This window comes from Dermacentor andersoni, chromosome 10, assembly GCF_023375885.2.
Source record: "Dermacentor andersoni chromosome 10, qqDerAnde1_hic_scaffold, whole genome shotgun sequence".
Classification (NCBI taxonomy): domain Eukaryota; kingdom Metazoa; phylum Arthropoda; class Arachnida; order Ixodida; family Ixodidae; genus Dermacentor; species Dermacentor andersoni.
Window position 1 is genome coordinate 25,942,581 of NC_092823.1, and position 26,799 is coordinate 25,969,379.

Genomic DNA, 26,799 nt, shown 5'->3' on the forward strand with positions numbered 1-26,799 from the left:
ATATGCACGTCATCTTCAAATCTTTACTGATGGCTCTGTGGACAAGGTCAAAGGATCTAGTGCAGCTGCTTTTCACATTCCCTCTTTGAAGTATGATTGGTCTGTTCGCTTCACTGCAGTCGTGTCCTCCACAACGGCCGAAAGCATTGCCATTGAGGCAGCTCTAAAGAAACTACGGTTTTGTACGCCTCAACCTGTTGTTATTCTTACAGATTCAAAATCTGCCCTTCAAAGGTTAGAGCACGGGTTCCCTAATGATGCCTTATGTCTTAGCTCCCTACGCTCGGTGCACAATCTCCATATCAAAGGCTTCTCCATACGTTTCCAATGGGTGCCCTCGCACACAGGTATCATAGGCAACGAGATGGCGGACAGCCTCGCCCACAGAGCGCTGTCTGGGAATCCATTGAGAAGAGTGCCTCAAGACGACAACAGACTCTTCAGAGAAGCAGTGTTGTGCCACCTCAGTTCTTTGTGGAGCTCACCTCACAAGCCATGTGTGATCAAGGGCCTCAAAAGAAACCAAGCCACCTTACTGCTCCGCATTCGCACGGGCTCTGCTCGAACCCCTGCGTGGATGTATAAGACTGGCCTGGCGTTATCACCATTATGTTCAACGTGTGGTGCGTGCGATGACATAGAACATTACCTAATGTGCTGTACTGTGTATAACGCGGAAAGAAGGGTGTTATTCGGGTCCCTCAAGAAGACAGGAGTTCCTCACAGCTCTTTTCAAGACATTGTTTTCCCGCGCGGGAACCGGTTGTGTAGGAAGGAGGTCTCTCGCCTTCTTTTAAATTACCTACAGGACACAGATTTGGCCTCCACATGGTGAACTGAGGAGTGACCATTTGTATTTTGTGAGGTCTGTGTCTGATTATGTGATTTACTTATTTTAAGTGTCGCTACGGTGGAGCAATTGCCGGCAGCAACTGCAAGGCTAATCCCACCAGTAGCCTACAACAACTCAACTCAACTCAACTCAACTCCGAACGTAAACAAACACGATCACACTCCGCAATGCCGGCACGCCTAGGGACAAACATCATCATCATCATCATCATCATCATCATCATCATCATCATCATCAGCCTGGTTACGCCCACTGTAGGGCAAATGCCTCTCCCATACTTCTCCAACTACCCCAGTCATGTACTAATTGGGGCCATGTCATCCCTGCAAACTTCTTAATCTCATCCGCCCACCTGACTTTCTGCCGCCCGCTGCTACGCTTCGCTTCCCTTGGAATCTAGTCCGTAACCGTTAATAACTATCGGTTATCTTCCCTCCTCATTACATGTCCTTCCCATGCCCATTTCTTTTTCTTGATTTCAACTAAGATGTCATTGACTCGCGTTTGTTCCCTCATCCAATCTGCTCTTTTCTTATCCCTTAACGTTACACCCCTCATTCTTCTTTCCATAGCTCGTTGCGTCGTCCTCAATTTAAGTGGAATCCTTTTCACAATCCTCCACGTGAGTACTGGTAAGACACAGCTGTTATACACTTTTCTCTTGAGGGATAATGGGAACCTGCTGTTCATGATCTGAGAATGCCTGCCAAACGCAACCCAGCCCATTCTTATTCTTCTGATTATTTTAGTCTCATGATCCGGATACGCGGTCACTACCTGCCCTAAATAGATGTATTCCCTTACCACTTCTAGTGCCTCGCTACCTATCGTAAACTGCTGTTCTCTTCCGAGACTGTTAAACATTACTTTAGTTTTCTGCAGATTAATTTTTAGACCCATCCTTCTGCTTTGCCTCGCCAGATCATTGAGCATGCATTGCAATTCTTCCCCTGAGTTACTAAGCAAGGCAATATCATGAGCGAATCGCAAGTTACTAAGGTGTTCTGCATTAACTCTTATCCCCAATTCTTCCCAATCCAGGTCTCTGAATACCTCCTGTAAACACGCTGTGAATAGCATCGGAGAGATCGTATCTCCCTGCCTGACGCCTTTCTTTATTAGGATTTTGTTGCTTTCTTTATGGAGGACTGCGGTGGCTGTGGAGCCGCTATAGATATCTTTCAGTATTTTTACATACGGCTCGTCTACGCCCTGATTCCGCAATGCCTCCATGACTGATCCATGACCTCATTGATCGGCTTCTTATGTACCAGTTTCTTCCGTTCCCTCCTCAAGTCTAGGCTAATTCGAGTTCTTACCATCCTATGGTCGCTGTAGCGCACGGTGCCAGGCACGTCCACATCTTGTATGATGCCAGCTAACACTGAGTATAAGGTCTATTTCATTTCTATTCTCGTCATTCGGGCTCCTCCACGTGCACTTTCGGCTATCCCGCTTGCGAAAGAAGGTATTCATTATCCGCATATCCTTCTGTTCTGCAAAGTCTACTAAGAGCTCTCCCTTGCTATTCCTAGTGCCTATGCCATATTCCCCCACTGACTTGTTTCCAGCCTGCTTCTTGCCTACCTTGGCATTGAAGTCGCCCATCAGTATGGTGTATTTTGCTTTGACTTTACCTGTCGCCGATTCCACGTCTTCATAGCGGCTATCAACTTCCTGGTCATCATGACTGGATGTAGGGGCGTAGACGTACTATATTCTTATTAATTAGGAATCCGACTCCTTGTTCTCGTCTCTCCGCTAAGCCCAGGTATCACAGGACGGGCCCGCTTTTGAGCACTGTATATGCTTCATTTGTCCTCCTAACTTCACTGAGCCCAATCATATCCCATTTACTGCCCTCTAATCCGTCCAATAGTACTGCTAGACTCGCCTCACTAGGTAACGTTATACGTTGCCAGGTTCAGATTCCAATGGCGGCCTGTCCGGAGGAAGGGATTCTTAACACCTTCTGCTGCGTCACAGGTCTGACCGCCGCCGTGGTCCGTTTATTTGCAGCTGCTGGGACTGAGGGCCGGGGTTTGATTGTTGTATTCATATAGGAGGTTGTGGCCAAGAACTGCACCAGGGTCGCCAATCCCTGCTCTGGTGAGGGAGTGCTTTACCGGTTCCGGTCATTGGGATCAGGCCGCACTCCAGGCCTGTTTATGCAATTTTATCAACACGTGGATTTTTTTCTTCTTTAATCCGGTGGAAAATAGCGTGGCACCGGGATTCGAACCACGGTCCTCTTGCACGCGACGTGGATGCTCTACCTCTACGCCGCCGCTGAACCGCTAGGGACCAGATCGGACAAACGCTTACATAGAAACCACCTTCGTAGCGCCTAGGCAGAGTCATATATTCAAGGATCAAATGCCCCCAGATTTTTCCTCTAGCGCACCCAGATTTTCTTACTCGCGCCTGCACAGAAACAGCTGGCGATCCCTCAAATGAACGTCTCGTAGCGATCTATGGCGTGCTCGCAGCGATGGCCGGCTACGGCGGCCTCGTTTTGATGCGGACAGAATGGGAAAACGGTCGTGCACCGTGCACGATTGCCTGCAGTCTAACGAACCGCTTGCGGTCAAAATTAATGCGTATTCCCCAACTCCGGGATATGCTCCCTAATATAATCGCGGTTCTGGCGCGTAAACCCACACAGTATGAAATTCTTTTATTGCTTCTTTCCCGCAATGTTCTTTTGCGAGCTCTAAAAGAAAAAATACGACACACACAGCGCGTTTCGTCCTTTATCTTCGTTGGCGCTAGTTTCTAGTACTGACGCAACAGCTCAAGAAAAAAGAAAGCAGAAGTAGAAGAAAGGAACAATGACGTTACTATGGAATAGGCGACTGCAGACCAAGATTTTAGCGCACAAACGTCCGCTTTCGGCGCACAAAATTTGCATTATGGCCGCGATACAGGAAGACAAGATAGTCCCGACAACTTCCTGGTGCGAGTCATCGCAGATCAGTTGCAACCGCAGGTGATTTTTATCTTCATAACAAAGTTGCTGACATGGCTGTCTGGTTCTTGTCAGTCATGCGGCACTTGTTGTCTCGGAGAACGTTTCATATTGCTGGTCTTCCAGAGAGAAAAAATCCCAGCTGTGGGACTGTTTCATATTTGAAAGATTCACGTTAAAGAGGAAAGAAAAAAGAACACGTGAGGGTTTATTCTGTTTAAAGAATTAGGCCAGGTGGTCGCCTCCCCGAACTATATATACAACTCATCCGCTGTAATCATTGTTCAATTATTGCATTGTTGTTCGTATAACTGCCTTACTAGGCGCATTACACAGGTATTTCCGATAGCTCAAGAATACGACCATTTAGTCTCTTGGTTTCATCCGAAACTCTCTGCCTGCAGAGCGAACACAGGCCGACACACAATATTCCGCAAAGCTCTGTTTAACACAGGTTGAAGGAACAGCCATCGTTTCCCTGGCAGATACAACAATTTCAAGGAAGCGCAAGGGTCGCAAGACAGGAAAGGCCGCTGCGGTTTCAGAGGCGGGACAGCAACTAAGTTCATGAACCCAACTCTTCCAGTGAGCGCCCACATTTCGAAAACAAGCGAGATCTGCAAATATTGCAGCGTGTCACCAGTTACAGCTACGTTTTGTCAGTCTATTCCCGATGGGGACCACTATTCGCTTGCAAGGGAAGGATCACCAATGGGTTCCTGCACATTTTCCACTGAAAGGCGATGACACAGCGGGGGCGGGGGGGGGGGGGGGAATGCAAAGCTACCAACCGTTGACGACGTGGAGATATTCACCGACGTCTCATGAGAAAAAGACTGCAGCCCGTCTTAACAAAACAGCTTTCACGCTTGAAATTCTCGTAAGAACAGCTGCGAGCCTATTCAACAAGTATTTAGTGAATGCGGTCTGTTATTGCCATAGTGCAGTACTGAAAAAAAAGTATCTTTGCGAATTCCGTCCAAATTGTATTTCGTACAATACGAAACAAAGTTCGGGATCTGCGGGAGCTCTGGCGAGGCGCTCTGATGGGTGAGCTGAAGACATAAAACCTTTGGAACGCCTCCAGTTTCAGTGGCTTATCTAAAATCACTGTTGCGTTATCATCTCTTGCGCGTTTCCTTATGGGCAAGCGCAAAAAAAAAAGAAACAAGGCTGTCACGTGGTAAAACCGCGGGCGCCTTGCTTCATTTGTTTATCGTTCCATTCAGTGCATTACCCGTGCAAGTAAATTATAGAATAAATGCTTTGATGTATTTTTATTACGCACTTTATTCTAGTTTGTCGGCATTTCAAAATACGGAAGATATGTATGTAGGTGGTTCGAAATAATTTGCAAATTATTACGCACTGCGTTGTACTGCGACGGAACAGCGGATAGACATATAATGTCCCAAAGAGGAGACACACCCGTTACGCGCCCCAGAAACTTGTGGCAAGCGGCTTGCAATAAGTATGTGATAGATAGCAGGACAGTCACGGTATTGCGATATTGAGTTGAGGCACCGCTGGCGCGTAACATTGCGCAGTCCTCCGTTTTGCAACGTTGACGTACGTGGCTATATCTCCACAGTTTAATGTATACTGGTTTAGCGCATACCGCGCTATGTTCACTGGCTGCCGTCATGCAAACACAGTCTAGCGAGAAACTCGGTGCATCCTACTAGCATCCCAGGGCCCCCCCCCCCCCCCCCCTTACCAAAAAACGCCATTACGATAACGCTGTTCGTAAGAAAAGACGCCAGCCAATCGTGATATTCATCATATTGTTAGTAAAATCAGCCAACCAATAACAAACAGCAATGATGAACCGCTTTGCGAATACGTGACCATACACAGGAACCCTACACGAGCCTGGCGAGCCGCAGGTATTATCGTAGCGCGTTTAGCGTGTATTGGAGTGTAACTCGTCGGTTCCGGGGTCGCAACAGTAATCGCGGCACTTGCATTCGCGTTTGGCGCTGGTAAATTTCTGCAAGCCATCGCTGCACAGATGTTGCTCTCGTTGTTGCCATCCCTACAGTGAATCAGTAATTGTTACTATATATATCAACTTCCCATTCTTTCCAATTGCAACTTTCTGGCTCTTTCTTTCTTCCCTTATTATTTGTTAATATTTTTCTGCCTATGAGCGTGTGTACCTTTAGCGAGCACTCTGCGGTTTGACATAAAAAAAATAAGAATAACACAAGATGTGTTTACATAACTAGGCCATCGTAACTGTGCACATATGCAATTATCCATTAAGAATGCATTGCATTCTTAATGGATAATTGTATAATCAGCACCATTGGACGTTTCAAATAATATTTGTTGGCTTACTAGTCCAGCTTAGCGCGACTTCCATCGACTTGCGCCCAGTCACTTCCACAGCTATAATAAATCTGTAGAGCAGCAAAGGAAAAAAAAATTGTCGCACGCTTAGACCGGTGCTAGGAGCGGCTACATTTGAGAACAGACAATAAGGCCCGTGCAACTCCAAGGCTCAAACAGCGTTCGGAGTTCCAAAGCGTCTAGAAAAGGGCCTAGCAGGCTGCTCTAACTGAAATAAGGCGCTTACGTGCAGCTTCATTGTGGATCTAAAACGAATACAGTAGCGCACGTAAACAAAGGACAGTTGTCACTGCTCACTCTGTCCTTAATGTGTCCCGTCTCTGTCACACACAGAACGGAAGTTAGCAGTAATATGGAGGCTTGAAATGAAGAGCAGTCAAAGAAGTGAGCGTCCCTGTAACCAACGCCTGCAAACATCGTCAGTCGAATTATGTTTCTGTTGAGTTCTTTAGCTCAGTAGACTTTCCATTGAGATGCAATTTTTCTTAGGGGTTTTATCTTCGTCAGGGTTGCAACAGCTTCAGTCACCGTTTCTTTTATGTGCGCTTAGCTAACTCCACTCTGCCTAAATGTTTACGGCCCCTTTCTATTGGAGGAGTAGAATAGGATGGTGCGTAACGTAAAGCGAGGGAAGTGAAAGTGTTGAAGGAACAAGGAAAGGAAATGGAGTTTGGTGCATATTTCGCACAGAGAGGGAATAGTCCGGGGTACTGCTGTTTGTTCTTCTGTGAAGGAGGGGTAATGGAAAGGGACATGGATATCACACGTAAGATTTTTGAGAGCACAACAAAAGCAGACCCAAAAACAAAGCAAGATAGCGAGAAACTACACTTGTCAAATGCTACTGGCAAGCGCGGGAAGTAAAAGAACGCCCGTAGAAAATTCTGAGTCGCATCACCTCTGCAGGATACTCGCATGCACGCAAACCTGGAACAGCAGCTGCCTCTATTTGGTCAAATTCTTATCTGGTGCTTACGCCGTTCATCATGTTACTAATACATAAATAAGACACCTGACATTAAGCTGATAAGCTTAGTATCCCACATTGCATGTATTTAGACCTAAGGTAATCAATTTACTTTGACACTTGTGGCCCAGCGCGATCAGTGGTCACTTTCGCTACGAAATTAGAGTGCGCACTGTAAACAGTCTTTATGGTGCTGCCGATTTGCGTAAGATGTTTATGAGATGTTTGGGAAAGAGTTTGTTTTACTATTGGGTGTTCTATTCTGTATGTATATGGTCGTGAAAAGCCTTTTTTTTCACAGAGTTTTTAAGAGTCACATATAAACCTGCACACTAATCATCCCTCGAAAGTCAACTATACTTGCTGTGCCATTAACAAAGCATGAAGACCCGCCGTGGTTGCTCAGTGACTATGGTGTTGGGCTGCTGAGCACGAGGTGGCGGGATCGAATCCCGGCCGCGGCGGCCGCTTTTCGATGGAGGCGAAATGGGAATACACCCGTGTCCTTAAATTTAGGTGCACGTTAAAGAACCCCAGGTGGTCGAAATTATCGGAGTCCCCCACTACGGCGTGCCTCATATTCAGAAAGTGGTTTTGCCACGTTAAACCCCATAATTTTTTAAGAAACCATGAAAGCATAAATGCTGAGTTATGCAGGACAGTGACAACTTTAAGTGCACCACGCGCCACTTTGGCATCACGCGCACTGAGATCAGCAGCGGATAAGCCCCCACGGCATATAAAAACGTGTGAAAACGAATAAACGCTGATAGCTTGTTTTTTTTATGTACCGCTGCTCGGGTGTCACACGCTACTGCATTTGCTGGCGACGAGGATGGGGTCGCGGTGGCTTCCCACTTGCTTCTTCTGTTATTGGTGAAGACTATTACTGCCTGGCCGGCGCTGCAATCGCAAAGTTGGGAAAAATTGATGCTTTTGATGAGACGAGCGAGAGCTTCCAGTCCTACTTCGAAAGAGTTGAGATTTACGTGTTGGAAAATGATGTGACTGAAGGCAAGCAGCTAACTGTTTTCTTCAGTTTAGTAGGACCGGGAGTGGATGAAGTATTGAAGAACGTGCTAATACCACACCCTCCAGTCATCAGAACGCATGACGAGGTCACGGCTCTGTTGAAAGCCCACTACAGTCACCGAAAGGCCGTGATCACGGAAATGTGCCGATTTAACAGAAGAGTGCAACCTGGGCAAGAGACAGTAGCCGAATTTATTGCTCAGCAGAAGCTGGAATGAGCTTGCGAGCTTGACAAGTTTATTGAAGAAGCGCTTAGCGACAGGCTCCGGGCTATGCTGCACGGACACTCAACGTGAGGTGTTCGTAGCTGAACTAGTGATTTTCCAGGAGGCGTGAAAAATCGCCTTAAATAGTGAACTAGCCTACACAGACACAAAACACAGGTACAAATATGAAGAGCACCAAGGCAAATTGCAAAGGCGCTCAGTATTAGAAGTTAATGTTCTGCGACAAGGCAACTTTGCTTCTAAGGACAGCTATAGAATCAACACTCAGCCCTTAGAGTGTTTTCGTTGCGGTAAACTTTACACGCCCTAGAGTTGCCGGTATCGCAAGTACAAATGCCATAAACGCGAGCGATGAACATGTGAGTCGAGCACGGTGACTAAACTGATATTTTACCTGTGGTGATAGTAGATCGCGGTGGAAGAGTTGCCATATCTGCCTGGTCGCAACTGGACGAGAGGGCTTAAATTGAACTGACAAGAAGTTCAAGCTGTACAGCGAGACCATGCCGCGGATGAAATAAAGAAGAAATTTGAGGCCGTCTTTTCATCGTGTAAGGCGTTGATAAAGCGCAGAAAAGCACAAGTTCATTTGAAGCCAAACAGCAAGGCAGTATTTTGCAAGGCCTGTCCCCTGCCATTTGTGCTGAGCCAAGATGTTTCCCAGGAACTGAACGCCTTAGGACGGAGTGGGGTATTGAAAAATGTCATCAGAAGTGACTGGGCCACTCCTTTGGTGGTGGTATTAAAAGATGGAGGAGTAAAGCGCGGCTTTGCAGTGACAACAAGGTCACGTCGAACCTTACGCTGCTAACTGAGCATTGCCCTCTTCTTTTGCCAGAAGATTTGTTGGCAACGTTAGCATGGTCAAAGGTATTTTCTGTTCATGATCCTGCGGCCGCTTACCAATAAGTGGATCTTAACGAAGATGCGAAGGTGATTTTACCTCTAAACACACATCAAGGTTTTACAAATACCAGCGGCTACATTACGGCGTTGCAAGTGCTCCTGCCATTTTCCAGTGGCTCATGGATGGGCTTTTCAAAAGTATCTCTCCACTAGGGTGCTACTTTGATGATGCCATCATTGTAGGTTCGAGCGCGAATCAATGGCGGCTAAAGCTGCAAGAAATGTTCAGGCTCACAATGTGACGCTGCGCTTCAAGCTCTTTTGCAGCGTAGCCCGCTATGTTCACCATGAAATTTCTGCGGAGGTGCAATCAGGCCACTCAGATCGACAGTAAGGACGATAAAGGTTGCACCCGATCCCATGAATGGTGCAGAGCTGAACTTTCCTTGGCATGACAACATTCCACTCGGAATTCCAGTTGAACTTGGCGACGGTGGCTGCGCCGCTGTACGAGCTCCTGAATAAGGGCAAGCGCTAGAATTGGGCAGGTAAGTGTGCTCTCGCGTTTCGAGATACCAAGAATTTGCTCATGACCCTTCCCGTACTTGCTTACTATGGTCCTGTAGAACTTGGCGACGGAGGCTGCGCCACTGTACAAGCTCTTGAACAAGGCCAGGCGTTGGAATTGGGCAGGCGAGTGCGCTCTCGTGTTTCGAGATACGAAGAATTTGCTCATGACCCTTCCCCTACTTGCTTACTATGATCCTGTAGAACTTGAGAACGGAGGCTGCACCGCCGCGCAAGCTCTTGAAGAAGACCAAGCGTTGGAATTGGGCAGGCAAGTGCGCTCTCGTGTTTCGATATACGATGAACTTGGTCATGACCCTTCCCGTACTTGCTTACTATGATCCTGTAGAACTTGGCAACGGAGGCTGCGCCGCCGTACAAGCTCTTGAAGAAGACCAAGCGTTGGAATTGGGCAGGCAAGTGCGCTCTCGTGTTTCGAGATACGAAGAATTTGCTCATGACCCTTTTCGTACTTGCTTACTATGATCCTGTAGAACTTGGCAACGGAGGCTGCGCTGCCGTACAAGCTCTTGAAGAAGACCAAGCGTTGGAATTGGGCAGGCAAGTGCGCTCTCGTGTTTCGAGATTCGAAGAACTTGGTCATGACCCTTTTCGTACTTGCTTACTATGATACTGTAGAACTAGGCGATGGAGGCTGCGCCGCTGTACAAGCTCTTGAAGAAGACCAATCTTTGGAATTGGGCAGGCAAGTGCGCTCTCGTGTTTCGAGATACGAAGAATTTGCTCATGACCCTTTTCGTACTTGCTTACTATGATCCTGTAGAACTTGGCGACGGAGGCTGCGCCGCTTTACGAGCTCTCGAAGAAGGCCTAGCGTTGGAATTGGGCAGGCAAGTGTGCTCTCGCGTGTCGAGATACGAAGAACTTGTTCCTGACCAGTCCGGCAGTGGCTTAATATGATCCTGTCGAACTTGGCGACGGTGGCTGCGCCGCTCTACAGGCTCTTGAAGAACGCCAATCGTTGAAATATGGCAGGCAAGTGTGCTATCGCGTTTCAACATACGAAGACTTGCTCATGACCAGTCCGGTAGCTGCTTAATCAGGTCCTGTCGAACTTGGCGACGGTGGCTGCGCCGCTCTACGAGCTCTTGAAGAAAGCCTAGGGTTGGAATTGGGCAGACAAATCTGCTCTCGCGTTTCGAGATTCGAAGAACTGTTTCATGACAGTTCCGGTACTTGCTTACTATGATCCAAAGCGACCCATGGTTCTAGGTTGCCGTGATGCGCAGTATGAGCTCAGCGAGGTTCTTTTGCACATACTACCAAATAGTATAGAAAAAGCTCGGGGTTATGGCAATTGCTAGAAGGGCACATTGCAATCCAATTTCTCATGCGGAAGCATTAAACTCCGCGGGGCCGCAACATTATGTGGGGCCCGTTTACCAAGGAAGCTACTTAGGCTGCATACATGCACTGCAAACACTAAGAAATCATACATTTTTTATACGGTGCCACACTACGCCGACACAAGCGTCACCGCGGTCAGCGTACCTCCCTTGTATCCGTTGTAACTGCTACTTCAGCAATGCCGGAACCTTTGGCACGCGTGACGTTATAACCACCGAAGCGCAGGCCACGTGCACCGGCGCCATCGCCATACTCTTTCCTCCAAATAGTGGACTGCGCGCAGTCGTGTAGGCATTCCTTTCTACGATACGGACGCAAGTCGCCCACGATACGCGTGCGGGGGATGCACACGGGGGCTAGAGGTATACAGCTTCGCTGTAAAACCTGCTGCTTCTGCGTCCAGGATGCTATCGCCAGGCGAGTATGGCTATGCCCAGAGGGAATGAGGAGGGCTGGCGATAATATTCGCCCTCAAGAAATTCCATGGCTACCTGTATGGGCGGGAATTTACGTTGTTCACGGACCATGAACCAGTCATAGGCCCCGTAGAACTATGGAAGCAGGTTCCCTCTTTGGCGGCTGCTCACATGCAACGATGGTCTTTAACCTTGGCTTCTGATGGCTACGACTTGAGATATCGAAAGGCATCTCAAATGGTAGTTGCATGTGTGCTATCCAAACTGCCAATTTCAAGTGTAACCGGTATGGATGAGACAGATACCCTCCCTGTGCTTGAAACACGGCGCTCACGGCTAAGGATGTTGCTAAAGCGAGCAAGTATGACGGCACGCTCAGCAAGGTCTGCCGATATACTCTAGAAGGATGACCAGCACAAGTCAAAGAGACTGAACTTGTACACTACTATAAGATATGTGCGGAGCTATCGTTGGAAGCAGGATGCGTGTCATGTTAATGTGCCAACAAATTTGCAAGACGCAGCGTTGGGACTGTTGCACACAGAACACCATTGAGCCTAACTTATGTAGATGCTCGCATGCGGCCTGCTATGGTGGCCAGGGCTAGACTCAGACATAGAAAAAACGGTAAAGAAGTGCAGCATTTGCCAAGAAATGCGAAACAGTGCTCACCGTTCTCCGCTCGAGCCATTGCCATTTCTTGCCCGTTGCAGTCAGCGAGAGCATGTTCATTTTTCTTACTCAAAAAAAAAAAAGAAATCGACATTCCTCTTAAACATTGCCTCGTTTCCAAAGTGGATCGAATTATTTCCTATGCGCTAAACTACATCCGCGAAAACTATCGAGTGCTTGCAGAGTCTATTCGCTGCTTAAAAATTTCCTGAACAAGTAATTTCTAATAACGGCCCACAGTTTTTATTGCAGGAGTTCCAGGAATTCAATGCATCAGGCGTCCGACGCCTGTACAGCCCGCCATACCATCTGAAATCCGGCGTAGCTGCCGAAATGTTGGTGAAAATTTTTAAGGGGAGCCTTCACAAACAGTTGATACACGACAACAAGGGAGATTACAGCAGAACAATGAGGGTGAGATTATACGACTTCTTGCTGGCGAATGGTACAACAGCTAACGCGGCAGCCGGCAAGTTTTCGTCCGAGATGTTCCTGAAACGAATCTGTCATTACGAAGGCCATCGTTTTGGGATTACATGCAGAGAAAGTGAGCAGCGCTAAAACGAGAGCATGACCAACGGAGATCCACTTTCATTTGGGGAAGGAGGCTGGATATACGTGATGACTACCAGGCAAGAGAAGATGTCATGGACGGAAGGGCGTCTAGTACGGCTAGTCAGCCCTGTGACCTATCTAGCGGAGGCGCATAACACACTCCGACACGTTTTATATTGGCGTTCGCGCAGTTGTTTTCAGCATCTTAGAGATAGGGGTGGAGGCCGAACGACGACGCGGGATCAAGGACTTTGTAGGTCATCAGGACGCCCCTACCGCACCTCAGCAGGCGCATCATGAGGCGGACAGGGCATTAGCTCCTCTTCCCCATAATGCAACAATCCCGGACCAGCCTCCACCAGACGGGCAGGAATTGCAATTGCCAGCTGCGCACAACGAACATCCTAGACGAATGCCGAAGCGCCTTCCTACACTCCATCAACCGTGCATAGAAGTCAGTGTGGCCGGTGACTACCAGATCAATATGCCTCCCACGAAGCCTTCTCTGAAGCCAATTATTGAAGAGTGCATGTCGAGTCACTTCGGTACCACGTTCACTAACTAATATCAGCAACGGGCAAGCAACCGTTGCTTGTAAAAGCGGGTGAGACGAATAAACGCTGATTCCTTATTCTGCACCGGCCACTGCTGTTTGAGTAAAGCTGCTCGGTTGCCGCATGCTGCTACAAGTACTTAAGGCTGTTTATTAAAGTCTTTCTGAATTATTCGTTATGTCTGTGTTTCTTACCGAGGTTACGCACACGTTTGGCTTCGGTTTATCACACTGTTTATTTGGAATGCCACACATCACGCTTCCCGCAATCACCATAATGGAGGGTGCAATGAGTTGTTCATTGTGGTAATCCAGCGGATCCATCAAAGTTTTCTGAAATATGTGATGCCTTTGTGTTTCGTAATGCGTTAATCACAGCATTTATGACTCGGTTATTTCCTGTAGTTACCAAGTGACACACCGGGGCTGCACATTTCATTTAATTAAATACAGGGACACATTTTTGAACCTATTGCGAAGTCGGAGAGAGACTTGCCCGTGCGCTCTGCTGCGAGAGAGAAACGACGTCACTGTCGGTGTAGCCAATGGCTCACCACACCTTTTCTGCGAAATAATGAAGTCATCATGATCTCGTCTTAACCCTGCCCCCTCTGTGTCCCTTCACTGCAACAATGCGTAGATAAATGCATATGTTTTAAATGCATAAGAATTTCTATGCCTACCCAACGAGAAATTGGTCCGTCCGCCACGTAAGACAAATGCAATGGCTCATACCCCCGCAGTAGCGTTTTTGTGATCGCACCACGAATATTCAGCCTAGGCATATTTAAATGGAAGAGGTCCGGACACCAACCAAAGTGGTTTAAAATATATATTTACGTTTCGGCTCCCCAACGGGAGGTTTGTTCACAATGTAACAAGCGGCAGAGCTGGCGCCCCTTTCATGTGAGGTTCGAAACATGACTAAGGCATCTGGCATAGATGGGCGGCAGATTGCCTTCGTTGCGATGAAGAGTGCGCACCGTGGTTTGGATGATTAGGGACTTAAGATAAAGACGCGAAGAATGATTTCGTTCCTTGGAAATCATGCGAGACTTCTCCCAGTTAATCGTATGTGACGTGGTTGTGCAGTGTTGGGTCAGGGCATTCGATGCAACGTGTCGTTTCTGGACGTCATTCCTGTGCTGCTTCAGTCTCGTTTTGAAGTTGCCGGTTTCTTCAACGTAGACATACCGGCAGCCCGCACACGGAACGACATACACCACGCCTGGGAACTTGTCCTTTTCCAAAGTGTCTTTGACATGCACAAGCTGGTCTGTAAGCTCGTGTCCACCCCCCCCCCCCCTTCCGACAAACATTGTGATCCCCAAGTGCGCATGCAGCTACCTTCCAAGAAAGTAAACTTTTTCCAATTGCCTGGAACTGGAAGAGTGTGCTTGCATAAGCAAGCTGTCAATCTGTAATTGGAATTAGGACAGTGTTTCTTGAAAGGTGCTTGCATGTAGGATTGGCGATTGTAATGATTTTTTTCTGCACTTGGAATTTTCCTGTATTTTCTTTCTGTAGCGTTTTTATTTATGTTTGGTTGCATCAAGCACCAATATTTATTTAGCCTTCAAAGCTGTCTTTCTTCTGGTAAATTTTATAAATCGTCACGTTTCTACAATGAAACTTAGTTAAAAGTTAGCCCTCATCCGTCTCTATTGTCGTCCTGTCGATACTGTTTCATGCTATGCACCTTTGAAACATTTGTGTGTGTATGTGTGCGTGTGTGTGTGCTGGCGCATAGATTCGGATGTGAAATCGGGGTCTTGGACGGAGTTATCGTTCTTTTTTTCTTTCTAACGTTTTCTTTGTGATGTGTACATGATGTAGTATGAGCATCCACGTCCTGACATTTATACATCTGTAGGACCAGCTTCCTGGCAGAGTACTTGGTATGCCTGATCATGCTTATTTGTGCAGTGGTGCTGAACAATACATATTGAAGCAATGAATGTTTACACACTCGAAGTACCATAAAAGGCGCTTGTTTTACAATTGTGCCCTTTGCTTTCGATTGGTGTTAGATTTAATAGTACCTAAATGGTATTTAAATTTATTTAAATACCATTTAAATTTAAGTACTATTAAAATTTAAATTTATTTAAATACTATTTATATAGTACTTAGAAGTTTAAGGGTTCAATAAATGATAATGACCTAAATATAAGTGCAAGAGCTTTTTTTTTTACCTATGACTCCCATCGAAATGTGACTGCCATGGCTGGCAATTCAACCCTTCGCCTTGTGTTAGCAGCAGAATGCTATAGCCACGGTGGCGGGTGAATAAATCGAAGAACAGTTTTTTTGTCTACAGATTTTTTTTCTTGCCTGCCATGTAGGTAAAACTTGGAATAAGTTTTTGGTTCTTTATGGAATAAACCGCATATTTTATATATTTGAAATGGAGAAATTTCTTTTAAAATGCTAGGGTGATATCTTCTTGCAAGTGGCATGGTATTTTATTACTTATGAAGGTAGTTCTCACACCAGATATCGTTAGATGGGTTTACAATCAAATATATGGGATCACAAATTTATTAGAAACTGATATTATTAGGAACTTGTAAGGCATGAATGTTTCTGCACAACTGATCAGCTACGAACGTGCAAGAACCGTTTGTACTTAAAATATTCGAAGTTTCACAGGAAGGGGGATGCAATCGACTCACTTCACTGCACAGTTTTGATTTACTTTTCCTAAACGTGTCGTTTCTTGCTGTTTTAAATCCACAAGAACAGGCTCTTTGCATGCTTTTCGCATTGTCGCGCGAGTTTTACATGGCGGTGCAGGAGGCTACGTTCGCACTGTGCCACTACAGCAAGTGAATAATTTAATAATTTACTAACTGTAGAGTTAATTACCGTTCAGGGCAAATGTTATTACATATGCACTAAGGATACAAATTCCGCAACATATCCAATGTTTATTAGTTTCTGTGCAAGAAAAAAATTCTCCAGAGAGAAAGTGCGACTTAACCTGCATGAAATATTCATAAACAAATTAACGACGCTGTTTATTCAAGCAACAGAGTTAAAGATAGCGTAGAAAATTCACTTTGATAGCCTACACGTTTGCTCTGTCAAATTTAATAAGTGCGGAAAGATAGCCTCTCGACATCCATCGGGCAGTACCGCGTTCAGCACAACGATGAAACGTTGGGTACTTTACTGTCTTGTCATTTGCCCTTGCTGAGGTTGAAATTATTTAGGCTGCTCCGTACGTGCGATTTTTGTATACTACTCAACAAAGGAAAACTGTGAAGACCCTAAAAGGCCATGTCGTCTCGCGGCAACTCGCAAAGGTGTACGAAGCAAACGTTAAAATGCACTTCAAGTCCTGCGTCACCTGTCAACGAACGTATAGAAATGGGAGAATGGAACCTGCGGTACAAGTTTTTTATTCTCCCTTGGGTTACGTGCCGAATTCGGTAATCTACGTCTCCGCGCATCGCACTTGTTGTACGAGACGCCATTTCACAAAACAAACCGTCGAAATAGATGTCCGCGCAATGTCGACGGAAAATCGCAGCGATCGCTGCGACGGTGTGACTGTACGAACAACCGGTTGGTCGAAGCCGAAAATCGGGGGGTCGGCACTGCGACTAGGATTTTCGTCGCAAACGACGGAAATCGGTTCGACGAAAATCGCATCATGTGAAACAGGCTTTAGCGTGAAAATTCTAGCCTAGCGTTGCTGCAAAGATGAGCTGCCATGGTTGGCTAATAATATGTCTCTAATTAATTGCTAAATATAACTAAAGGAGTAAAAAGTGACGACAGTTACTACAAAGCATCAAGAACGTGTTGTTTATTGTGAAAACGTTCATCCACATACCGCCAACTACGGTAGGGTTGAATGAATTGGGCGGGTTGGAATGGATGAAAAGTTTAAATCAGCGAGGAAGACGATGGCAACAGGATGACCCAGACCCAGCACGAGTACTGTCAAACAACCGAAGTTGATTAAGATGAATACAGGAAATCCCGTATACAGGCTTATTTCGCTTCATTTATATCCTTTGGGTTATAGCTAAAACGTTTTAAAACTTCTGACAAGCTAGTTTCTTTGATGTTTTGTTAAGCCTTCATCGCTTGTAATAGTAGACACTCTAATTAAACGACGTGGCACCCGATGTTCCACTGGAAGGATTAAATTGCCAGGAATAGCGCGGTGAATGCTTAAGCGCAAGCTTTGCCGAACCAAAAAAGCCTCCATGGGGTTTAGAAATGCAGTGCTGCAGACGTGACAAACGAAACGTACCGTGGAAATACTTTTGTACATTCATTTGTTATTTGTGTTGACACAAGTACGATTCCGCAAAGTTGTGATGTATGACAATGTATGACACCGAAGAACCAGCCACTGCGAGCCTCTGAGTCTCCAACGTATTTACTGGGCGCACTGGTGCCCAACAGGACGTGTAACACTCAAAGCATAGCCATAGCGACGAGAACAATTGTCATCATCATCACCAGCAGCAGCCGCAGCAGCAGTTTCAGCCTATTCTGTCCACTGCAGGACGAGGACCTCTCTCTGCGATCTTCAATAAGTCCTGTCTTGCACTAACTCTTTTCAACTGGCGCCTGGAGATTGTTTAATTTCATGACCCCATCTAGTTTCCTGCCGTCCTCGATTGCGCTTTACTTCCCTTGGCACCGACACTGTAACTCTAATGGTCCACCGGTTATCTACCGTGCGCATTACATAGCCTGCCCAGCTGCATATTTTTCTCTTATAGTCAACTAGAATATCAGCTCTCGCTGATTACTCCCTCATCCACGCCCTTCTCTTCCTGTGTCTTTCGTTCCGTCATTCTGTGCGCGGTCCTTAAGTTGTTCTCGAGCTTCTTTGTTAATCTCTAGGTGTCTTCGGCATATCTTAGACCCGGCAATATGCAATTATTGTAAAATATTTCTGTAAAACAATTATTTTTCATGCAGAAAAATAAAAACGTGCGTCGGCCGGGAATCGAACCCGGGTCAACTGCTTGGAAGGCAGCTATGCTAACCACTATACCACCGACGCTTTTTTTTTTTTTTTTTTTTTTTTTTCGCTCTGGAGGACTAGGTTTGGCCCATCTATATCTGCGCCAGTTGGTTAACCGATTTATGTTTTTTCGTGACACGAATGACCCCTTTTTGCGAACTGTGTGTCAGGTTAGGTTGGGCAGGGTTTTGCCAAATTTGGTTGTTAGTTCGGAGAGTATGCAAGGGACCATTTTTGGCTTTCTTAAAGAGGTGTACATGGCATGTCGCGTCTTGCAAGTGCGATTTTCGTTTGAATATTTGTTAGTGGTGTCGCGAAAGAAACTTTATAAGGACCTGTGTGAGGTCTTTCTTCCGGTACCGTTGTACAGGTCGTTGTACTGTGCAGGTCCATGGCAGTCAGTTCTAAAACGTGTGAAAAGAATGACTGTACCAGGCGGAGTTAAAAGTTTCTTCTTTAAGCTCCATACGAACACTCTTGAAGTCAAGACGTATTTGGAAGCGAAGGGTTTCTTTGTGCCTTGGGGAAATCATTGTTTCATATGCCGGAAGCCGGAAACTATCGAACATGTTTTCTTAGATTGTTGGGAAGCCCTTTTCTTTTGGGACATTCTCCAACGCACGATTAAAAAAGACTTACCGGTTGATGCTTTCGGAATTAGATTTCTACCCGTCGAGAGTGAAGACGGGGTTCCTTTTGACATGATTATGATATTGGGCCTGCACAGTATTTGGCGATCCAGGATGGCGGTCAGCCACGCAGACATTGATGCCAGGCCGATAAGACAGTATTTTTGTGAATCTGTTAGCAGAGCTATTGAAGGATACAAGATACAAGACCCAGTGCCTGAGTGGCTTCCAAGAATGGAAGCTTTGCTACACATGCGTGAATTTTAATCTCATCACGTAACCCCAAGTGAGGGCGACGTATTTTTAGCATACGTGTTGTGTTCTTCGCGCGGACTGATTTTGTAAACTGACGTGTTGAAGTCGGCAATAAAGAAAAAAAAAAAAAAAAAAAACTATACCACCGACGCGCACGCTCAGACCGCTGCCTTCCACTGCTCTTGTGCCCGATGCGTAGCAAAACCATGGGACGAGAAGCACTGAGTGAAAGAAAACAGGTCAATCCTCCCTGTATGTATATCGACGGCCCAGACCAAATCGGGCGACCGCCGCCGTCCGCGTGTTGCTGCATTGCTTACGCCTCGGTCGCAGATGCGGAAAACGCTCACCACACAGCTGCTACCCTTGCTTCTCCTCGCTCGCAAAAAGACAATGTGACAGATCTGTGCACGAGCACTGGCCCCTGATATGTAATACGCATTACCCTAAAGGAACAGCTCAGAGAAAAATTACAGTATAGGTCTCTCAGCGGCCCGAAAACGTAAAAATATTCCAATATGTTTTTATTCCAATCTCCTGACGTCAAATTTGCGTAAGCGCCGACGCAAGCATCGGGCGAACACCCGTAGGGTTGTCTGAACAGACGAATCAAACGCTCTCCTCGTTCATAGGAGGTCACTTTTGTTTGCTTGAAAAACGAATAACATTGCCTACAGTGAGCGCCTTGTGTTTTCTAATTGGCTGACAAGAGGCGAGGAGCACGCTCAAGTGGAGAGGGTTTCGACGAGGCAGAGCCAGTGCACTGAAAATCGATAACCGGATGAAGAGGGTGGTGCTGGCGTTTGCGATTGGCCCGCTTTCCCTTACTTAACTTGCGGTGGCTGGTGGAAAATCGCGGCGGCATGCAACGGAAGGTTGAGAATGACGCTAAAACGGATCCTAAGCAAAGAAGAGTTGACAGAATGAGGCGCAAACGTGCCGAAAGTGCCCGAAAACGGTGCACACCCACGCGAGAAGTATTATTATACGCAAATAAATCCATTGTTACGTTTCGCCTACGACGCGCGGTATAGCCGGCGCGGATGCAACGGACGCCGGGGCTTCGTTCAAAGCGGCGGACATTTTGGCCCGTTCAGCGCTGCCGCAACGCCTCCTGCCATGCGCGTCCAGGCATTGTCAATGCCACGTGTCTTCGTGTGTGCGTGTGTTTGTGTGTGCATGTTGGTGCCCACGCTTGTCAAAGCGCGGCAGCCGGGGAGAGGAGCTCCCCAACTGTGAAGTGAGGAGGTCTGACCGGCGCCGGCCCGGCGGATGCGTCACTTCTAGTCTCAACGTGTCCGTGCGTCGTTGTCACGTACGCCTCATCGCGAGCCGTTCCTTCTTGCCCTCGACTCCGAGAGTATAAAAGCAGCAGCCCACGGACGCCGAGGGAGGCTCAGATTTCTTCCGTCGAGTAACGTGCTCTCCCGTCTCTCCACTTCGGTCGACCTGACCGGCCGCTCTTTTGCGATGCTAAAATAAACAAGTTGTTCTGTTAGCAGTCGACTCATCCTTTGCCAGGACCTTCGGATGCTTCCAGCTGTGCCCCAGGCCACCAGGCCAATGCTACCCTTGGGGCTTGCGACCCAGATGCAACAACTGGCTGCCAGCGGTGAGATCGCGACAACGGAGGCCAGCAGCGAAGATATGTGGTTGACTGTATGCTGAGCAGCACAACGACCATCCGGGAGCAGTGCAACGAGCCCTGTGTGATGACTGGTTGCCTGCAGCGGAACGACTGCGCTGAATTCTTGGCTGCGAGGTTTAGTGAGTGCGGGACTTTCTTTTTCTGAGTTTTGCCAGGCTTTTGTTAGTGTCAGAAACAGAGCTGGTAATTGTGGTTGTCGTTGCTGCCGGGTTAGTTTGCGGCAAGACAATAGTAGGCAGTAGAGAAAGCAGCATTCAGAGCAGCCATGGATTGGAATTCGTTGCGCAAACCGAAATTGCTGGAGCTTGCAAGAGATTTGGGTCTGGATGTCTCAGACAAACTCAGAAAACCAGAACTGCTAAGGACTATTCTTGAGTTAGAGGCTGAGGATGACGAGCTGTCGGAATGCCTTGAGACCATTGAGGAGAGGGAGACGGCAAAAAGACAGGAGCGCGAACTTAAAGAGCAAAAAGAGAAAGACGAGCGCGAACGTAAAGATCGCGACCGTCAACACGCTTTGGAAATGAAGCGTCTCGAGATAGAGATGGAACGCGCTCGTAATGGAAGTCAGGCACACGGTGCAGGAGAACGAGTATTGTTCAAAATGACTGACCTGATGTGGCCGTTTAAGCTTGTAGAGGACATTGGTTTGTTCCTGGTTAACTTTGAGCGAACGTGCGAGAAGCAGGGGTTCTCTCGGGAAACGTGGCCACAGCGCTTGCTCACTTTGTTACTCGGCTAGGCGGCCGACGTAGTCGCTCGCTTGAAGACAGAGGAGGCAGAGGATTTCGACCAAGTGAAATCGAGTCTGCTAAAAAAGGACAGGCTGTCAGCGGAGGCGTGTCGTCGGAAGTTTCGGGAAAATGATAAAGGCAGAAGTGAGTCATATACAGAGTTTGCCTACATGCTTATGCCAAACATGCAGGAGTGGCTCAAAGAAGAGAAAGCGTTTGGTGACCACGAGAAAGTTCTGCAGTGTTTCGGGCTGAAACAGTTTTATAGTAGGTTACCTGAGAACGTTTACCTGAGAACGTTTACCGAACGGTTACCGGAGAACCCCGGCCCTCAGTCCCCAGCAGCTGCGAAGCAACTGACCACGGCGGGGTCAGACCTGCGACGCTGCAGAGGGTGCTAAGAATCCCTGGGTCCGGACAGGCCGCCATTGGAATATGAACCTGGCAACGTTTAACGCTAGAACGTTATCTAGTGAGGCGAGTCTAGAAGTGCTATTGGAGGAATTAGAGGGCAGTAAATGGGATATAATAGGGCTCAGTGAAGTTAGGAGGCCAAAAGAAGCATATACAGTGCTAAAAAGCGGGCACGTCCGGTGCTACCGGGGCTTAGCAGAGAGACGAGAACTAGGAGTCGGATTCCTGATTAATAAGAACATAGCTTTTAACATACAGGAATTCTATAGCATTAACGAGAGGGTGGCATGTCTTGTTGTGAAACTTAATAAGAGGTACAAAATGAAGGTTGTACAGGTCTACGCCCCTACATCTAGTCATGATGACCAGGAAGTCGAAAGCTTCTATGAAGACGTGGAATCGGCGATGGGTAAAGTCAAAACAAAATACAGTATACTGATGGGCGATTTCAATGCCAGGGTAGGCAAGAAGCAGGCCGGAGACAAGTCAGTGGGGGAATATGGCATAGGCTCTAGGAATAGCAGAGGAGAGTTATTAGTAGAGTTTGCAGAACAGAATAATATACGGATAATGAATACCTTTTTCCGCAAGCGGGTTGGCCGAAAGTGGACGTGGAGGAGCCCGAATGGTGAGACTAGAAATGAAATCGACTTCATACTCTGCGCGAACCCTGGCATCATACAAGATGTAGACGTGCTCGGCAAGGTGCGCTGCAGTGACCATAGGATGGTAAGAACTCGAATTAGCCTTGACTTGAGGAGGGAACGGAAGAAACTGGTACATAAGAAGCCAATCAATGAGTTAGCGGTAAGAGGGAAACTAGAGGAATTCCGGATCAAGCTACAGAACAGGTATTCGGCTTTAACCCAGGAAGAGGACCATAATGTTGAAGCAATGAACGACAATCTGACGGGCATCATTAAGGAGTGCGCAATAGAAGTCTGTGGTAACGCCGTTAAACAGGAAACCAGTAAGCTATCGCAGCAGACGAAAGATCTGATCAAGAAACGCCAATGTATGAAAGCCTCTAACCCTACAGCTAGAATAGAACTGGCAGAACTTTCTAAGTTAATCAACAAGCGTAAGACAGCGGACATAAGGAACTATAATATGGATAGAATTGAACAGGCTCTCAGGAACGGAGGAAGCCTAAAAGCAGTGAAGAAGAAACTAGGAATAGGCAAGAATCAGATGTGTGCGTTAAGAGACAAAGTCGGCAATATCGTTACTAATATGGATGAGATAGTTCAAGTGGCTGAAGAGTTTTATAGAGATTTATACAGTACCAGTAACACCCACGACGATAAGGTGAGAGAGAATAGGCTAGAGGAACTTGAAATCCCACAAGTAACACCGGAAGAGGTAAAGAACGCCTTGGCAGCTACGCAAAGGGGGAAGGCAGCTGGGGAGGATCAGGTAACAGCAGATTTGTGGAAGGATGGTGGGAACACTGTCCTAGAAAGATTGGCCGCCCTATATACACAATGCCTCATGACCTCGAACGTACCGGAATCTTGGAAGAACGCTAACATAATCCTAATCCATAAGAAAGCGGACGCCAAAGACTTGAAAAATTATAGACCGATTAGCTTACTGTCCGTTGCCTACAAAGTATTTACTAAGGTAATCGCAAATAGAATCAGGAATACCTTAGATTTCTGTCAACCAAAGGACCAGGCAGGATTCCGTAAAGGCTACTCAACAATAGACCATATTCGCACTATCCATCAGGTGATAGAGAAATGTGCGGAATATAACCAACCCTTATATATAGCCTTCATTGATTACGAAAAAGCATTTGATTCAGTCGAAACCTCAGCAGTCATGAAGGCACTACGGAATCAGGGTGTAGATGAGCCATATGTAAAGATACTGGAAGATATCTATAGCGGTTCCACAGCCACCGTAATCCTCCACAACGAAAGCAACAAAATCCCAATAAAGAAAGGCGTCAGACAGGGAGATACCATATCTCCAATGCTATTCACAGCATGTTTACAGGAGGTATTCAGAGACCTGGAATGGGAAGAATTGGGGATAAAAGTTGATGGAGAATACCTTAGCAACTTGCGATTCGCTGATGATATTGCCTTGCTTAGTAACTCAGGAGACCAATTGCAATGCATGCTGACTGACCTGGAGAGGCAAAGCAGAAGGGTGGGTCTGAAAATAATCTACAGAAAACTAAATTAATGTTTAACAGTCTCGGAAGAGAAGAGCAGTTTACGATAGGTAGCGAGGCACTGGAAGTGGTAAGGGAATACATCTACTTAGGGCAGGTAGTGACCACGGATCCGGATCATGAAATTCAAATTCAAATTCAAATTCTTTATTTCTGCCTTGTACAAATACAGACAGCGGAGGCGCAGAAAAAGCTGTCAGAAACAGCTTGACAAAGCCGCAGCCCCCTTTCGCTTGGCAGAGGCTTCACAGCAAGGCTTTTAAAACAAAGGAAATTGCAGTCTAATAACACTTATACATAATGAACAAATACAAAAGAAAACATAACAAAATTATACAATATTTAGACAATATTCACCACGAAGAAGAACAGAACCTACATGGTAACATACATAGTACGCAAAGCACCGTTTGACGCACTGAAAAGATCAAAATTATTATGTACATAAGCATTTAAGAGGGAAGGAAGAGTGAATTGTAGGCGTTCTCTACCGGAATTTATTCGAGGGGTTGGCACTACCCAATTTTCCGTATGTCTTGTCGTGTAGGTCGCTTCTCGGGTACGTAAATCAGCAAGGTAACGTATGTGGTTTACGTTTCTCCGTGTTTCCAGTTTAAACCGAACACTTAGGCGGTATTTGTACAAGTTGTGGATCTTCAGCACACTACTTTGCAGAAAGAGATCCGCGCTTGGTGAGCCCCAGGGGACATTGTGAACAGGACGAAGGAACTTCTTCTGCAAAATGTAGATGCGCTGAAGACAGCTAATTGTGGCTGTGCCCCATACTAAATGGCAATAGTTTAAATAGGAGTAAAAAAGTGAATTGTAGAGGAGTAATTTTACTTGCCTTGGAAGAACGTATCTGAGCCGGCCTACGATCCCAGTTATTTGAGCCAGTTTTGTTGTGATATGGTCCACGTGATTTTCCCAAGACATACAGGAGGAGAAAACTACTCCGAGACATTTAAATTGCTCAACCACATCTATACGTCGTGAATTCAGCTTAATCTCGAGGGGCGAGGGAACTGGCTTATTTTTAGGGCGGAATATGACAGCTTGTGTCTTCTTTTCATTTATACGCATGCACTTGGATTCAGACCATTTTTGTAATTCGTTCATAGTGTCATTGCATTCTCGAACAAGAAGATCTAAATCATTTCCAGCAAGAAAGACGCTAGTGTCGTCAGCGTAGATAACAAATTTAGCAGTGGAGTTAATGTTGGAGATATCATTAAGGTACATATTAAATAGTAACGGTCCCAATATACTGCCCTGTGGGACGCCAGAAGTAACAGATTTTAGTTCAGATTTCATATTGTCTATGCAGACAGCCTGTTTTCTATGGGATAAATATGATTTAAGAAGCGTTTGAGCCTGTCCCCGAAAACCATAGCACTCTAAGTTATTTAGCAGTATGGTGTGGTTCACTAAGTCGAATGCCTTCGAGAAGTCCACGAAGACACCAATAACGAAGGCTTTCTTTTCAAACTGTGTTAGTATGTATTCCTTTTGTTCAAGTAGCGCTAATTCGGCAGATTTATTTTTACAAAACCCAAATTGATTCGGTGACAGAAGGTCATGCCTACTTATAAAATTCGACAACCTAGTATATAGAACTTTCTCAAAAGCTTTTGAGAAGATTGGGAGTATAGATACTGGTCTATAATTTCCTAAATCATTGCGGTCTCCTTTCTTATACAGAACCGTTACTTTGGCTATTTGCATTTTATCGGGAAATGTGCTGGTAGCTAAGCATAAGTTAAATATATCTGCAATAACAGGTGCAATGACTCCTACAACATGCTTCACAGGCCTTACTTGAATCCCGTCAATGTCATAGCTACGGCTGTTATTAAGGTTTTGTATTACTGATATAACTTCTTCTGTGGTAACCGGGTTCAGAAATATCGTTTCATTATTGTAAGAAATAATGTATTTATTGGAATCACGTGGCTGGTTGCTAGGAGCTAGGGTTGTAAAAAAGTTGTTAAAGGCATGTGCTAGCTCTTCTCCAGATATATCTTTATTATCTAGTTTTAGCGTACTTGGGGCAGCTTGTCGTTGTTCACGTCTCAGTAGAAAATTTAATCTTGACCACAGTAAATCGTGTCGACCATTTCTAACTTCAAGTAATTTAGCGTAGTATTCCGCGCGTGCCTGGCGTAGTTTTTTTGTTAACCTATTCCTGTATTTCCTAAATATCCGCAGGTCATCTGTTGAACGAGAACTTAAAAAGATATTATAAAGCTTGTTTTTCATTTTAATTTCTTGGCGTAACTCAGAAGTTACCCAAGGTTTGCGAGTTTTACGTTTTGATGCACGATCTTTTAATGGGAAGCAGGAATGATAGAGCTTTTTGAATACTTCGAGAAACTTATTGTAAGCCTCGTTTGCGTCACTAGCAATGCCAATGTTATCCCAATGAACTTGTGCCAGTGAGTTGCGAAAGGAATTCAGGGCATCATTAGTTATACACTGGTACTTTGCTTTTTGCTGTCGATACTTTACCGCTCCAGTCTTATTTATGCTCATGAATACTGGAAGGTGGTCGCTGATTGCGCATGATAT

The 26,799-nt window shown here is 46.1% G+C and overlaps 1 protein-coding gene and 1 non-coding gene across 2 annotated transcripts in view; one reads left to right on the forward strand and one right to left on the reverse strand.

Moving 5' to 3' along the window:
- Positions 1-26,799, forward strand: part of LOC126519090 (locomotion-related protein Hikaru genki-like) — a 119,652-nt gene that overhangs the window by 11,550 nt on the left and 81,303 nt on the right. The gene's annotated exons all lie outside the window — the stretch shown is intronic.
- TRNAG-UCC (transfer RNA glycine (anticodon UCC)) lies at positions 18,337-18,408 on the reverse strand. Its single transcript has one exon. It is a non-coding gene; the product is annotated as a tRNA-Gly (tRNA).